The 9,934-nt window shown below is 38.7% G+C and overlaps 1 protein-coding gene across 1 annotated transcript in view; it reads left to right on the top strand.

Moving 5' to 3' along the window:
- Nucleotides 1-9,934, top strand: part of LOC102844345 (disrupted in schizophrenia 1 protein-like) — a gene marked incomplete at its 3' end in the record, with an annotated part of 195,017 nt that overhangs the window by 138,786 nt on the left and 46,297 nt on the right. The window lies entirely within an intron of this gene.

Below are 9,934 nucleotides of genomic sequence, written 5' to 3' on the forward strand. Positions count from 1 at the left end.
GCGCAGGATAGAGCAGGGTTTAGGGCTGTTGCGCATAGGGTCGCTATGAGTCGAAAATGACTCGACAGCACATAACAACAACAACATTACTTTCTTAAAATCTGTTGACCGTTTTTAATTCATTTTGCAAGTCTCTAATTTGGCAAGAGTAATCGTCTTGGCCAAGATTATATCTTCTCTATCAATTGTGTCTTTAATCATTATATAGTGTTTTTCCTTATCTTTTATGGTGGTTTTCATCTTGAAGTCTATTTTATCAGAGATTAATATTGCCCTGCCTGCTCTTTTGTAGATAGCATTTTCTTGATACATTGTTTTTCACCATTTGAATTTCAGTTTATCACCGCCCCTCTACCTCCCCCCACCCCAGGATATATTTTGTTTAACCTCGGCCACAAGACCTGGGGGATCATCTAACCTCACTTTCCTCCACCCTTAATTCTAAGTTTGTGTGTTTTACATTGCGTTTCTACAATCATTCTCATTCATTATGTTTTATAAAATTAATCACCATTGGACTATTCCCATCAATTACCCAGAATTTCCAGATCCCTGCTGGATATTTCCTATTTCTTTTACTTGCCCTCCGTCTCCTCAACAAATTGTGTGACCCTATGATTTCCCGCATGCCCAACCTCACTCCTTTGCTCCTGCCTTCCTGCCTTGGATCTTCATATATGTTTTACTAGTTATATGTTTTACTAGCTTTTCTAGTTCTACAAAAATTGTCTTATGCATTATTCGTCCTTATGAGACTGAGTTAGTTCACTTAGCATAATGCTCTCTAGTCCCTCCCAAGTTATGTAGTAATTTTTAAAATTGTTGTTTCTGGGTGATGCATAGTATTGTATCATGTGTTTGTACCATAATTTCTCCATTCGATTGTGGTTGGATGCAAGGCGTGTTTCCATGCATTTGTGATGGTGAATGACTCTGCTATGGACGTTGGTGGACAAATCTCCATTTATGTTTCAGTTCTAATATTTTGGGATTATATTCCTACCAGTGGAATAGCTAGATTAGGTGAGATTTCTGCATTCAGCTTTTTTAGGAAACACCAAACTGCCTTCAAGAGTGACTGTAACATTTTACAATCCCACTAACAGTGCTTAATAGTTGCTATCTCTCTATATCCTCTCCAACATTTATTGGTGCTATCCTGTTAAATTTTGCCACTGCTAATGGGATGAGATGGTATTTCACTGTGGTTTTGATTTGCATCTCTCTAATTGCTAGTGATTTAGAACATTTCTTCATGTGTTGGCTGGTCATCTGAATAAGTGGGATTCTTAACAGGTATGCAAGGATGTTCAGCATAAGAAAAATGATCAATGCAATTCATCACATTAACAAAGAAAATAATAAGAACCACATGGTGCTAACAATTGATGCAGAAGAAGCCTTTGACAAAATCCAACACTTCTTCCTCATTAAAATACTCAGCAAAATAGGGATAGAAGTGAATTTCCTCAACATAGTGAAAAGTATATACTCAAAACCAAGAGCCGTTATCATTCTCTTGGAGAAAGACTAAAGCATTCTCCTTGTGAATAGGGACCAGACATTGTAACTGTTACCACTCCTATTCAATATTGTATTGGAAGTATTTGCTAGGGCAATATGGCAAGAGAAGAAAATAAGAGGCATCCAGGTCGGCAAAAAAGATGATTTAACTTGCTGTATGCAGATAATATGATAGTATACACAGAAAACCCCCAGGACTCAACAAACTGTTAGAGCTAGCAGACCAATTTAATTGAGTAGCAAGATACAAAATCAATATACAGAAATCAGTGGGATTCCTCTACAGTAACAAAGAAAACAGAGAGAAGGAAAATAAGAAAGCAATAACATTTACAATAGCCAACGACACATTCATAAAATTAGAAATAAATATTAAGTAGTGACACGAAAGACCTTTACAAAGAAAACTACCAAAATAATTGTGAGACACAATAAGAGATCTAACTAACTGGAAAAAATGTTCCCTGTTGTTAATGTTGTTGTTGTTATGTGCCATCAAGTTGCTTGTGACTCATAATGACCCTATGTAAAACAGCTCTACCTTGAGCCAACATCATTGTCTCTAGCACACCTAACCTCATTACCGTAGTCACTGAGTTACTCCATCTCATCCAGAGTCTTCCTCTTTTGTGCTGTCCCTCCACTCTTCCAAGGATGATGGTCCTCCTTGCAACATGCTCAAAGTATGTCAGATGGATCTTGAAAATTCTTGACTCCAAAGAAGACTCAATTTAGTGAAAATGACAATCCTACCAAAAACAATCTACATGTTTTAAAAATTCTCAATACAGGTACTATATTAATTTTTAAAAGAGATAGAAAAGCAATTCTCAAGTTTATTTGGAGAGGAAAGTGACTTCAAATAAAGCATTTGTGTAAACCAAGAATGAAGTGGGAGGCATAGTGTTCCTTGATCTCAAAACCACCTACACAGCTGTAATAACCCAAACACCAAAACAGAATTTTAGTCCATCTTTTCCCTTGTTTCTTAAATGTATCTCTTCTTGTTGTTGTTATGTGCCATCGAGTTGCCTACAGATCATAGCAACTCTATATACAACAGCCCTAAACCCTGCTCTATCCCTTGTCAATCTTGTTTCCGACACGTCTATCTCCATTATCCCAGTGACGAAATCAGTCCATCTCATTGAAGGTCTTCCACTCCTGCACTGTCCCTCTACCCTCCCAAGCATGATGTTTCTCTCCAAGGACTGATCCTGTCTTGCAGCATGTCCAAAGTACGTCAGATGGAGCTTCAGAATCCTTGTCTCCAAGGAGCAGCCCTCTCCAGGACGGAACTTGTTTGTTCTAACAGCCCATGGTGTATTCAATACTATTATCCAGCACCAAAGCCCAAAGGCATCAACTCTCCTGTAATTCCTAGTCATTTTCCAGCTTTCTGATACATAGCAAGTAGTTGCAAAGACCATGGCATGTATCAGGTGCACTTTAGTCTCCAGACTGACATTATTGCTCCTCAGTACCTTGGAGAGGCTCTGACAGCAGACTTTCCCAATGCAATTTGTCTTTTAATTTCCTGGTTGCTGGCACCAAGATTGTTAATTGTAGAGCCAAGCAAATTGAAGCTGTCCACAATCTCAATCTCTTCATCATCCCATCATGATGCTGCCAGTTGGCCCAGTGGTAAGAATCTTTGCTTTCTTGATGTTGAGCTTCAATCCATATAGAAGGCTGCAGTCCTTGGCCCACCACAGCAAGTGCTTCAGGTCCTCAAGTTTCAGCAAGTAAGGTTGTGTCATCTGCATAATGCAGATTGTTGATGCACCTAACTCCAATCCTGATGCCACACTTCTCAAAGAGCCCCGACTCCCAGATAATTTGTTCTGCATATAGATTGAAAAGATATGGAGACAGGACACATCCCTGGTGTACACCCTTCCCAATTTTGAACCATGCAGTGTTTCCTTGCTCTGTTCTGATGACTGCCTCCTAGTCCAAGTATAAGTTTCACATAAGCACAATCAAGTGTTCTGGGATTCCCATTCTTCTCAGTGTCAGGCACAGTTTGTTGTGATCCACACAGTCAAACGCCTTTGCATAGTCAATGAAACACAAATAGACATTCCTCTGGTACTCTCTGCGTTTAGCCAATATCCATCTGACATTAACTATAATATCCCTAGTGTCACAGACTACACTTCAGGCAATTCTCTGTTGATGTGCTGTTCCATTCATTTTTTAATAATCTTCAGCATTGCTTGCATGTGATATCAATGATACTGTTCGATAATTTCCACACTCTGTTGGATCATATTTCTTTGGAATGGTAACAAATACAGATCTCTGCCAGTCAGTAGACCAGGTGGTTGTCCTCCAGCTTTCTTGGCACAACTTGGTTAGCACATCCAGGACAGCATCTGTTTGTTGAAATATGGCAACCATATTAATGAACTATGCTGTTGTTGGATTTTTAAAGTTCATTCTGCTACTTTCCCATGCCCTCTCCCTCTTAATTGATATATTTAAGCCATTCTCTTTAAGTGTGATTATTGATAGGGAGGTTTTGTCATTGCTACTTTCCTGTGTTTCTTTTTCTGTTGTTTTTGCTTACTTTAGTCCATCTACTTTCCTTTGCTCTCTCTGTGAACGACTTAGTATTTCTTGTATAGTTTTCTTTGTTTTCACAAGTTCCTCAAGGTCTTGATTTTTTGTGAATGACCTAATTTCTCCCTGTTTGATGGAAATATTTGATGGACAGCTTTACTGGATACAGTATGCTTGTCTGGCAATTGTTTTCTTTCAGCTTTTTGTATATTCCATCCTTTCTCTTTTTGCTCAGGTAGTTTCTTCTGAAAAATCAGAGCTTACTCTGATTGCTTCTTCATTGGGGTGACTTTTGTTTGTTTTACATCCTTCCCTCCCCTCCCCTCCACTCCCCTTCCCCCCCTTTTTTGTGCTCTTTTAGTATTCTATCTTTATCTTTTATTTTGGAGAATTTGTCTAATATGTCTGAATGTTTTTCTTTTGGGATCTAGTCTGGAGTTCACTGAGATTCTTGAATGTGAATTTCATCATTTTTCATGATTTCTTCTAAAACTTCTTCCATAATCTTTTTAGTGATTTTCTCCCTACCCCATATTCTGGAATTATGATTACACTTATGTTATTATTTTTGATATTATCAAACATGCTTCTAATATTTTCTTCATTTTCCTCTATCTCCTCTGTTTTCTCTTTTAGAAAATTCCCATTGAGATTATTGTCTTCTAGCTCACTGACTTTCTGTTCAGTCTCTTCTGTTCATTTTTGGTCCCTTCAGCATGTTAGAAAATTATACAATTCAGATTTGATATTCTGGATAATATTTCCATGCATTTCTGTTACTTGTAGTACTGTGTTATTTGTACCCTTTCTTTCATGTGATGATTTTTAAAAAATTTTGATCCTCTTTATATATGATTTCAATTCTTTCTTCTCTCATTTGAAACTTCCTCAGTAGTTGTTCATATAACTCTACATCAACATATTTCTTCTGGCTCACTGTTTTTGGGGTATTAATTTTATTATTTCAATTCTTTCTTCCATAGCTGGTAACTCTATGGGGTATTCATTAGCTTTGCAATCTGATTTGGTTTTTTTAGAAGTCTTGTTTTGTCTTTCTCATAATGTTTGAAGCTGTCTGCTGCTTTCTTTACCTTATGTGAAGTTCTTTTTGTTGTGTGAGGTAACTTCTGTTGTGGCTGTATAAGTTGTTGACAGTTTCTTATCTTTATGATGCTGTTGATAAATTGTGAACATAAAGTATTCCCTTGAAGAAGTAGGGCAACTCACTCTATCTGAATTCTCTTCTTGTCTTGTTAGGTGGGAAAGCTCACCTTTCCTAAAGTTCTTAAAGTCCTCTGCAGTGTGACAGGTGAGGAACTTCCCCTAGCAGAGCCTCATTCTCTCCAGCAAATGGGAATGCAACTCACAGTGCTTAAAAAAAAAAACCCTTTCTGATCCCATGCAGATCAGTGGGAAACTCACCTGATAGTGACTTACCTTTTCTAAAGTCTTTAAACTTCTCCAGGGTGATGAGAGATGGAAACATTGACTGATGAAGATCAAAGGCTACAGCCTTAAGTGTGGATCACACTTCAACATAAAGAAAACAGAAACCTTCACTACTGGACCAATAAACGATGTTACAATCAATATAGAAAGAATTGAAGATGTTACAAATTTAATTTTATTTGAATCTGCAATCAATTCCCTTGGAAGCTGTCATCAAGAACTCAAACATTGTATTTCATTGAGTAAATCTGTCACAAAAGACAGCTGTTATACTTAAGTCATGTCCCACTTTGGCAGCCTATGATTATCTGGTCTGGCAGTTATAATGTAGTCATTCCCTTATGAAGTTGATGTAATTATTCCCTTCATGAGGTATACTATGAGCAGAGCTGGTTTTTGCTTGATTTGGCTCATTTCTCTATGATTCTTGAGTCAGTGGCATGCCTTGCTTGCTGATCTTGTACCAGCCTTTGAAGCTCCAGGTACGTAGCTCATCTCTCCTGGAATTGCACTGGTCTTGCCAGCCTCTAAAACCAAGGAATCATATCATTTAGTGGAAGCTTTCTCTCTTCCTCTCTCTCTGTGTGTATATGTCTCTATCTGTGTCTGTCTCTGTCACTCTCTCTCACTCTGTCATTGGTTTTACTTCTTCAGAGAACCTAGCCCAACACAACCTGCAACATATTGAATATCTAAGTTGTCATTTTGGGAACTGAGATGCACATGACTCAAGCTATGACCTTTTTGAGCACCTCTTGTGCACAGGAAAGACATGCAATAAATAAGAAATGCCTTAGAATTACTGATACTTTTAAATATACTTTGGGCTATCAGAGGAGTGAACATATGCCCGGGAAAAAAGATGGCTGCAAGACCTAGAAATTTTCCCTTTACTGACAAAACAAAATTCTTTTTTGTCAATTTTAAATAAGCATTTGCTGTAGAAGGTCAAGGACTGCACCCTTCAATATGGATTGAAGCTCAACATCAAGAAAACAAAGATTCTCACTGTGGCCTAATTGGCAGCATCATGATAGACAGTTGTTAATGATTTTTAAGAGCTTCAGTTTGTTTAGCTCCACAGTCAACACTCTTGGTACCAGTAGCAAGGAAATTAAAAGACAAATTGCACTGGGAAAGTCAGCTATCAGGGACCTCTCCAGAGTACTGAAGAGCAGAAATGTCAGTCTGGAGATGAAGGTGCACCTGATCCAGGCCATGTTGTTGTTGTTGATTGCCTTCAAGTCGAGCATGACTCATAGCATCCCTATGAACAAAAGGCCTGAAGCCCCTCTATATCTATCTACATTTATCTATTTGTCCTTTTGAAATGAAATTATTTCACTAAGCATAATGGCTCCAAACTGAAGAACAATGATGTCAGTCTGGAGACTAAGGTGCACCTGATACAGGCCATGGTCTTTGCAATTACTTGCAGTGTATCAGAGAACTGAACATTGACTAAGGATGGTAGAAGGAGAGTTGATGATGCCTTTGAGCTGTGGTGGTGGAGAATAATATTGAATAGATCATGGACTGCTAGGAGAACAAACAAGTTCATCCTGAAGAGGGTGAAGCCAGGCTGCTCCTTGAAGGCAAGGATTCTGAAGCTCCATCTGACATACTTTGGACATGCTGCAAGGAGGGACCAGTCCTTGCAGAGGGATGTCATACTTGGGAAGGTTGAGGGACAGTGCAGGAGGGAAAGACCCTGGATTAGATGGATTGATTCAGTCACTGGAGTAATGGAGATATGTTTGAAACAATAAGATTGACACAGGATAGAGCAGAGTTTAGGACTGTTCTACATATGGTCACTATGAGTCGCAGGTAACTCAACGGCAAACAATAACAACAACAACAACAACAACACCATCAATGGCTCCATGGTTCGTTCATTAATGTTGGTATGTGCCATCAAGTCAAGTATGACTCATAGCAACTCTATAAACAAAAGATATGAACCTTATTCTATCCTGTGCCATTCTAAGTGACTTCATTCATTTCTAAGGCTAGGTTGTAATCTCATAGTATGTATACACCATATTTTGTTTCTCACTTTGTGTCACTGCAAACAGTGCTGCAATCAGTGTCAGCATTGTGTTTGCTCATGCTCCTACCTAGGGTGTATTCTGAGAAGTGGAATTGGTGGATCATAAAGTGGCTCTGTTTATTGATTGATTGATTATAATTTTCCAAAGCAGTTTGACCATTTTACATTCAAAATACAGTGGATATAAGTTCTGATCTCTCTGCATTTTGGTAAACATTTGTGGGCTTTCTTGAGGGATTCAACCTTTAAGATGAAACTTTAAATTAATGAGATGGAGTTTTAATCCCCAAAGTTTATAGAATTCTAACAGGCAAAATGTGCACCAGACTCAAAATTTATTCCTGTTGAGTAGAAATTGACTAATGGGTGATCCCCTCCCCATGCCCTGCAGTGGGTTTTCAGAGTCTATACATTACAAGGAAGGAGATTGCCCATATTTTCCACCCATCCATATGTAGATCTTTAAAATTTTGTTTGTAGGTAAGTTCTTATCAAAGATAAGATAGCAGTAAGATATGTTGTGAAACTCAAAACCACTAGCTACTCTGAGGGATAAAGATGGACAGTTTCCTCCTGTGTGATTTACTGTGTCTCAAAACCCACTGGAGAGTCAGCTATGAGTTGGTTCTCACTTGATGATATATAATGACAATAGTGTATCAAAGATAAATGCCAGATTAAAATGAGAACATCGGGGTCAACCTTACACACAGCTGATGTTTTGCCTGTACTTCATCACGTTGGTATTTCCTTTCCCAAAGTTTGGCAGAGATAATGCTAACCCAAGTCTGCACTTCTCCCGTGGTCCAAATGCACCAGCTGCTCCGAGGGAGAACGTGAGCAGTCCCCTCCTGTTAGGATCTACAGCCTCTGAAACCTGACAGATGGTTGCTGTGAGTTGTCAGTGTCTTAGTGGCCGTGAGCTTGATTCTGGAAGACTTTGTGACTAGATTGCTGTGAAGTAATGCAGGAGCATGTTATTTGACCTAAGATGAAGGAGTTCCAGAATTGCCTAGGTTAGAACTTGAAAGTCCCTGGGTTTTACAAATGGTCAGCTCAGTGTGCTGCTAACAGCAAGGTTGGAGGAGAATTTGGGAGAAAGGTCTGGTGTTCTCAGATCAGCCGTGGAGGCCTCACAGAGCATGGTTTTCCCTGACGCATGGGCTGTGCTGGGCCTCACAACTGATAACTGAGTTTTCAGATTTTCCTTTAGTGTTCTTGAGTCTGGAGTTCAGCTTTCATCAACTTTTTAGTTTTATGGATTTTTGTTTTGTTTTTGCCTCCTAAGGTTTTATGTTGTTATGTGTCATCGAGTCGTCTGTGATGTGACGGCACTTAGCAATAACAACAACAACAACCACTTCTCTGCTTTCAAATGGGCGCACCAAGTGTCATCTACATTGGTCACCTGGAAACAGTAGTCTACATGTGACGTGCTTGAATTGCACCGTTCTCTTAGCATTTGGTGTCCATTACTCCTTATTAGAAATTCCCTAATTTTACTTTATTCTATGGTTGAGTCTCTGTATTTATTTATTCTCCACAAGATAACAAATCCCTTTAAACATAGGAGTTGGCCCTGAGATACATTTTATTCATCCATATACCCATTCATCCATCTCTCCATCCATTCCATAGATACTGACTAAAAAGATCCGGTAATTATTTTAAGTACTGGGAACATAAGAATGGACTAAACTCTTTTGACCTTTTTTAAATTTATATTTCAATAAGAATAGAGGGAGAAAAATATATGAATAAATGAATATATTAAGTGTGAACAGCACTAAAGAGAAAAAGGAAACAGACAAAAGGACCAGTAAATGTAAATCTGTGTATCATCTCTACTTTCCTTCTCAGTTTCACATGAAGAAGGCAGTGTAGTCTGGTATTTATTGAACTACTCAGTATATTCATAGACAGGACATTTGCAAACCTTTTTTTGGAAGTAGAGCTTTGGGTAGACAGACAGTTTTTCTATGTGGTCAGCTGTGGCTATAACTCAGAATGTGGAATTTGATTTTGACTCATGGCAAACCTGTACTAGGTTTCCAAGATTGAAAAACATTATGGGAGGAGGCTGCCCATCTTTCTCCCTCACAATGACTGGAGGATTTCAGCTGCTGACCTTTTCCTCATGCACTGTGTCACTGGAATCCTTCTAATTAGAACACCAGTTTTAATCCTTTGATGCCAGAAACTCATCTGGGGTATTCCTTCTCCAACCAGTGGATTCCTCTGGGAATGATAGCATATTGAAGTACTAGTGTCTAAGCTGAGAGAAAATGGGCCATAGCTTCTTCCTGTGCAATTTACAGCCTCAGAAATCCAATGTAGAGTTAG

The sequence above is a fragment of the Elephantulus edwardii genome, unplaced genomic scaffold, assembly GCF_000299155.1.
Source record: "Elephantulus edwardii isolate Elephantulus edwardi_28Jun2011 unplaced genomic scaffold, EleEdw1.0 scaffold00466, whole genome shotgun sequence".
Classification (NCBI taxonomy): domain Eukaryota; kingdom Metazoa; phylum Chordata; class Mammalia; order Macroscelidea; family Macroscelididae; genus Elephantulus; species Elephantulus edwardii.